Consider the following 7,453-nt stretch of genomic DNA (forward strand, 5'->3'; position numbering starts at 1 on the left):
GATTATAAAAGTCCTCTTTTGTAAAAACGACGTTCTTGGCCAATAAGCCCCAAATTTTCAATTAAGGCCCAAATTTTTGGTAAAAATAACACTTTAGTCCATAATTTATACAAGTTTGTAATTCTGTCCCAAATGTTTAGAAATTTATGGATTTAGTCCAAAAATTCATATTTTGACATTTTTAACCAAGTTTTGCAGAAACTTACATTTTCAGCCCCTTATTTGTAAAAAATGACACTTTCGGCCCATTTTTTATAAAAGTTACATTTTTGGCCCAATTTAGAAATAAATATTATTTTCACCCCTAAATTTGGTTTATTTACATTTATGACTCAAACTTTGATCAAATGACATTTTTAACCTCAAAACTTCTTATTTTTCGCAAATTTCGGCCCAAAACCGTGAGGCCCAAATATTAAGCCTAATAGGCTAAAATTTACACTTTTGGCCCTTTGAAAAGTAGGGTTATCCTAAAAACCCATTTTTATATAATTATGACCTGTTTGATCCTTATAAAACCATAAATGTCACTTTTTACCCTTATCTTTTGTTTTCTTGACAATTATGACCCTTAACAAGATTTTTGCTTTAAATTTTTATATCTTAAACATATAACCACTTTTAACTTGATAATATGATGTATAAGATGTCTTAGTTCATGGATTTTTACTGAATGTTACTTAAGATGTCGAGATGTGTTAAGATCTAACACATTTTTACAAAATAAACTAAGATATCACACAATACATGCATAAAACACATAGATCTACACATTTTACTTGTATTCTCCCCCAAAAATCATATGAAAACCAAAAATAAGGGAGTATGAACTCACCTTGGGGTTTTTTGTTTCGGTTTTGAAGAAGAATGGAAGAATATTTTTGATCCTAGCAAGCTTTCTTGAGTGGATTTCAAACCTAGAAGTTCTAGGAAGCAAAATAACAAAATAGATGTTGATAAGGAGTGATTTAGCTAAAGAATTAAGTAATCTAACTTAAGTGTACAAGATCTTACCAAGGATGGATGATTTTTGTTGGTAACCCTTCTTGAAAATGCTTAGAGGATCTCGAAAATTTGAGAGGAAAGGAAGGAGTGTTCTTGGGTGTTTGAGGGATTATTTGAGAGAAGTTTGCAAGTGAAGTGTGTGTGTGTGTGTGTGCTCTTCTCGGCCGAGAGAGAGAGAGAGAGAGGGTGAGAGGAGCTTGCATGGAAACATGAGAAGTTCCTAGTTACATGTTGAACATATTGCATTGTTATCCTTTAAACAAGAATGATGTGTCATGGCTTGGATAATTAGCCATTTCTCTTTTTTTTACTCATGGGCCGAGAATTGAATTAAGAGGGAGAAGATGAATTATTTTGGCCCAATCTTGATCCTTACTCGAAATCATGAGGCCCATAGAGAATGTTTTCGGCCCATTGGGCCTTTAAGATGGTTCACGACCCAAATAGTATAAAAGAATGGGTTTATGGTCCATTTGGGTTAATTGGAGTTGTTATGGCCTAATAAGGCCCATTAAGGGTAAACTAATCCATTTTAGGCCCATTATGGCCGAAAATGTTGAGTTTAATGAAAGTGGGTCCAAATAGAGCCCAAAATAGTCGAATTGGAAGCTTATTGGTCCATTAGGCCCAATAAGGAAATCCTAGTCCATCATGGACTTAAACCGGGATTTTTAGGGTTTCCAAATCCTAAGTTGACTATTTGAAATGTTTTGTATAGAGTATTGAATTTCAATTGGATTTTTGATGGAACATCATACACATTTTCAAGTCATGGTTACAATTGTTGCCATATATGATGTTTTACAAGAGCATAGAACCTCCTAGCTAAAATTGCCAGTTGTGACATCATCCCCCCGTTAGAGGGAATTTCGTCCCGAAATTCTTTTGAAACTAAGTTTGAGAATGCGAGAATAAGTGAGGGTATTTCTGCTTTATTTGGTCTTGACGTTCCCATGTGAATTTCGGCCCACGTTTAGCGTTCCATCGAACCTTCACAACCGGGATGTGACTTTGCTTTGTACGCTTCACTTCCCTATCCATAATCTCGACTGGTTCTTCGACGAACAGGAGATTCTCGTTTATCTCAATCTCTTCCAAAGGAACGATAAGGGTTTCATCTGATAGACACTTTTTCATATTCGAGACGTGGAACACGGGGTGTACGTTGTTGAGCTCGGCAGGTAGCTGCCGCTTGTAAGCCACTAGACCAATCCGGGCAAGAACCTCGAACGGTCCAATGTATCGCGGGTTCATTTTTCCCCTTTTCCCAAAGCGGATCATTCCTTTCCATGGAGAGACCTTCAGTAACACTCGTTCCCCAACTTGAAATTCTAATGGCTTTCATCGCTTGTCTGCATAGCTCTTCTGGCGATCCCGCGACGCTTGAAGTCGAGCTTTGATTTGGACTATCTTTTCGGTCGTTTCACGGATGATTTCGGGTCATGTAAGAGCACTGGCCGGCGATTGCCCTTTTGCTAGTTGAGTGTCACCCACCTCGGCCCAGCATAGGGGCGATATGCATTTACAACCATAGAGAGCCTCGAAGGGAGCAACCTTGATGCTCGTGTGATAAATGTTGTTATAGGAGAATTCGATCAGAGGCAAGTGGGCATCCCATAATTTGCTGAAGTCAATCACTCAAGCTCGGAGCATAACCTCGAGTGTCTGGATGGTACGCTCACTCTGACCATCCGTCTGTGGGTGGTAGGCAGTGCTCATATCTAGCTGTGTTCCCATTGCCTTCTGAAGAGATTGCCAGAATCTTGAAGTGAATCTGCTATCTCGATCCGAGATAATAGACACTGGCACTCCATGGAGTCTCACGACCTCCTTGATGTAGATTCGGTCAGCTTTTCCATCTTGTAGGATTCTTTTATTGGCAGGAAATGAGCGGATTTTGTTAATCTATCGACGATTACCTAGATAGCATCCAATCTGTCTGTTGTCTTTGGCAATTTGGTCACGAAGTCCATAGTAATCCTTTCCCATTTCCACTCGGGTATCACTGGTTGTTGCAATAGTCCTGAGGGCTTTTGGTATTCCACTTTCACTTTGGCCCAAGTAAGACACTTGCCCACGAAAACAGCTATCTCTGCCTTCATATTAGGCCACCAATATTGTTGCTTGATATCCAAATACATTTTATCTGACCCCGGATGAATAGAATATCGCGTCTTGTGGGCTTCATGCATGATTACCTCTCTGAATCCCCTAATTTTGGGAACCCAGGTTCTATTCATGAAGTAGTGAGTTCCATCGTCTTTAACTTCGAGCTCCTTCTCCATTCCACGTAGTGATTCACTAGCGACATTCTCCGGCTTCAATGTGTCCAATTGGGCTTCCTTGATCTGTGAGGCTAGATGAGATTGGATGGTGATTGATAGAGTCTTCACACGACGACTTGAATACTCCTTTCGGCTCAGGGCATCGGCTACCACATTAGCCTTGCTTGGATGGTATTTGATCTCACACTCATAATCATTTAACAGTTCAACCCATCTCCGCTGCCTCATATTCAGTTCTTTTTTATTTAGAATGTGCTGGAGACTCTTGTGGTCTGTAAAGATGGTGCACTTGGTACCATATAGGTAGTGCCTCCAAATTTTCAAGACGAAGACCACCACCCCCAGTTCGAGATCCTGCGTGGTATAATTTACTTCATGTGTTTTCAGTTGTCTGGATGCATATGCAATTACCTTCCCGCGTTGCATAAGGACACAACCTAACCCTTGATTTGAAGCATCACAGTAAACTATGAAGTCTTCGGTTCCCTCCGGTAAGGATAGCACTGGAGCACTACAGAGGGCTTACTTCAAGGTTTGGAAGGCAATCTCTTGCTTCTCGGTCCAGTTGAAGGGTATGCCTTTTTGCGTCAATGTGGTGAGGGGTTTGGCTATCTTGGAAAAGTTCTAAATGAATCTTCGGTAGTAGCCTGCAAGACCCAAGAATTGGCGAATTTCTGTTGGCGTTGTCGGAGTTGCCCAGCCTTCAATGCCCTTGACCTTGGAGGGATCTACATGAATTCCTTCCTTGCTGACAACATTTCCCAAGAAATTTACATTACGGATCCAAAACTCACATTTGGAGAGTTTCGCATACAACTTTTCAGCCCACGAGGTCTCTAAGATCTGTCGGAGATGTTGGCTATGATCTTCTTCGCTTCGAGAGTATACGAGAATATCATTGATGAAAACGATCACGAATTTGTCAAGGAATGGGCGACAGACTCGATTTATGAGGTCCATAAATGCAGCGGGGGCATTTGTTAGACCGAAGGGCATCACGACGAATTCATAATGGCCGCAACGAGTTTGGAAAGCAGTCTTAGGAATGTCCTCATTTCGAACTTTGAGTTGATGATAACCAGATCTCAGATCTATCTTTGTGTCACAACTAGGAATTTTGATGCTTTGTAACAACCACAATGATAACAATTGTAACCAACAATGTGAAAGCATGCATGATGCTTATTCAATAACAATAAAACTTCAATCCAACATTGTATTCAAGCACTGCAAATAGTTAACAAAGAATTGGAAACCCTTGAAATCCCGGTTTGAGTCCATTTTGGACTAGGATTTCCTTATTGGGCCTAATGGACCAATAAGCTTCCAATTTAACTATCTTGAACATAGAACTCTCAAATGGGCCCTAATTGGACGCATATACATGAAACTTAATATTTTGGGCCTTATAAGCCTAAAATAAACTAGGATAACTTTAATGGGCCTTATTGGGACACAACCAATTTAAAATAGTCCTAATGGGTCATAAAAATCATTCTTTGGATTAAATGGGCCGAAAATCATCTAATTGAACCAAAATATGGGCTTAAGCATTCAAGGCCCAAATCTTCTTCTCTCCTTTCCCTTCTCTCGGCCCAACCCACAAAAAATAAGAGGAAGAGTTGACTTTCATTGCCACCACACTAATACCTCTTGGTTCTCCATGCAAATTTCCCATATTTCCATGCATGTCAACTCACAAGTCTCTCTCTTCTCCCCTCTCTTTTTCTCTCGGCCGAAGACACCAAATGCACACACACACCTCACCAAAAATCCTCTTTAAATCACTCTCAAGATCATCCTCTTCTTCTTTGAAGATCTCGAAATTTTGGCAAGAAAACTAAGGATTTTCATCAAGTAGTTCACATCTTTGGTAAGTTATTGCTTTGATTCATAACATATCTTCTTCATTTCATCAACAATCTCCCTTATCTCACACAAAATTCATGACCTTGTCTCTTATAACACATCTAAGTCAAAATCTTCTAAGGAGACTTGTTAGGATAGAAACTTTCTTCATCTCTTCCTTCAAAACTGAAACCACAACTCAAGGTGAGCTTCATACCCCTCTCTTTTTGGTTTTTATATATTTTATGGGGGAGAATACAAGAAAAATGTGTAGATCTATGTGTATGTGTATTCTATGTGTGATTTTATGCATGTATGTATGATTTTATGTGTTTTTATGATGAACATGTAACCAAAAAGGGGTGATAATTCGAGATCTATGGCATGAGAAAGGAAACAAACATGACCTAAGTTATTTTACACTAAACAAGTCAAGAATAATAACTTAGGAGATCATGATAAACATATTTCAACATAAAACCCATTTTTGGGCTTAAATTGTCAAATATACAAAACTTGGGTTAAAGGTTGCCAAATCACGGTTTCTTAAGGGTTAAAAGAGTCAAAACAGTTACAATAATTGTTTTCCTGAATATTAAAATTTTCAAAGGACTTGAAATGTAAATTTTTAGCTTAATGGGCTAATTTTGGGCTTTTCGGCCCAATAATGCCCAAAATTGCGAAAAATGACATTTAAAGGGGCTGAAATGATAATTTCTTCAAAACAGGGGATAAAAAGTGTAACAAAACTATTTCAATGATTGAAAATGTTTTTCATTTCCAAAAAGGATAAAAAATGTAAAGTTTTTGGATTTTGGGCCAAAACTGTAAAAATTGCGAAAAGTTGGGTTCCAACCGGAAAATACTAATCTAAAAGGGCTGAAACTGTTAACAAAATACGTTTTGAGTTAAAACTATCATTTCAACAAACTTATGATGCAAAAATGCCAAGAAAATGTTTTAAGGACTAAAAATGTCTTTTCTTTTATATGAAGGACTAAAACTGTTATTTTTATAAAAAGAAAGGTGTTGAAAAGGTCAAACCACTATTTTTAAGCAAATCATTTCATTGAGTCAAAATACAAAACCACGACTTACGAAAAATCGAAAGATGAATACACGTTTAACTCCAAATATCGTTATAAACGAATCGATCGGTCTCGAATCGATATAAAAACAATGATCATTCAATCGAACCCTTCAATAGATACGCGATACCTAAGACGAGTAAATATTCAAACTTTGGGCTTGAAAGTTTCAAATCATGCTTGTTTAACCTTGCAAGTCCAATAACATGATCTTTGGGCCCAAAGGGATAACGCTTATATGTTATTGGGCCTCCTATGGCCCAATTCCATATAAAAGGACTTTCAATGGCTTTTATGTGCTATTGGGCCCTAGTGGTCCATTATTATTGCTAGTAAGGTCAGAGTAATCAAATGCGAGTTGGGCCAACGTGTCTTTCGCATCCCCGACAGTCTAAGGTACTTACGATAGTAGCAGGACTTCGTACTCCTCTTCTCTTCGTTCGCTAAGGCTTATGAGTAATCAAAGTAGACGGAATTAGGACGTTATTCAACAGTAATCAAGGTGGTTTGGATTAAGTGAGTAACAACGGACGACACCTCTATGGGACGTTCGTAGTTGGCTGTTATAACTTGTCTTCACCAGACATCGTTACAACGACTCACTAGGTTTATCCAACACCATTCGAGTATTTAAAGATGAGTAATCAAAAGCCATTCGTTGTGGTGGTATAACAATTAGTAATCACGTATATCTTTCGATATCGGAAAACATCGGGTTTTCCGGGGAAATCAATACCACACGCTCGGGATTTCTATAACTATAATACAAAACATCCTTTATATATATATATATATATATATATATATATATATATATATATATATATATGTTTTGGAAATCATTCATGCATTAACTTATGGATCTTCACACTTTGTTAAACTATTGTCTCTTCAGAAAATATCGGATTTTCTGGGTTTTACAAACTATACAAATCATTTTATTCACAACCTTGCTTATGAACTCACCAACATTTCATATGTTGATGTTTTTCCAAAATAACTTGTATTCTCAGGTAACAGATAAGCGGAAGGGTAATACCAAGTATTTTAGAATATTTTGTTTTGAAAACTCTGAAACAATTTGTGTTATGAATGTGTAATATTTGAAACAATGTACTGGATGTAAACAATATTAGTTGTAATGTATTGATGCATGGTGATGTTTATGTTATGATTCATGTATATTCATTGTGATGGTATTCAATTTAAGTCACGCGAGCCCCCGGA

This window comes from Lactuca virosa, chromosome 4 (genome assembly GCF_052849685.1).
Source record: "Lactuca virosa cultivar CGN04683 chromosome 4, Lactuca_virosa_CGN04683_v6, whole genome shotgun sequence".
Lineage (NCBI taxonomy): Eukaryota > Viridiplantae > Streptophyta > Magnoliopsida > Asterales > Asteraceae > Lactuca > Lactuca virosa.